This window comes from Solanum stenotomum, chromosome 2 (genome assembly GCF_019186545.1).
Source record: "Solanum stenotomum isolate F172 chromosome 2, ASM1918654v1, whole genome shotgun sequence".
Lineage (NCBI taxonomy): Eukaryota > Viridiplantae > Streptophyta > Magnoliopsida > Solanales > Solanaceae > Solanum > Solanum stenotomum.
The window spans coordinates 67,259,386-67,259,659 of NC_064283.1; positions in this window are offsets into that span (position 1 = coordinate 67,259,386).

The following is a 274-nucleotide window of genomic DNA, read 5'->3' on the forward strand; positions in this document are numbered from 1 at the left end:
CAGAATACATGAATCGATCATCATTTCAAGAGCAACATACAATTTCTAATATTAACGACAATTAGACATGAATGTAATAATCACAGCGGTCCTCTCATAGAACCCACACCCAAATTATTACTGTGTTTGAACGTGACACCCGATCCAATATACAAATTGTCCGCCATTAATAATTTATTACTCCTATGTCGAGAATTGATTACTAACTACAAAAGGAAGAAGCACGTTTTTTGAATGCTTACGTCCTCTTTCCTTTCTTTTATATATATATATA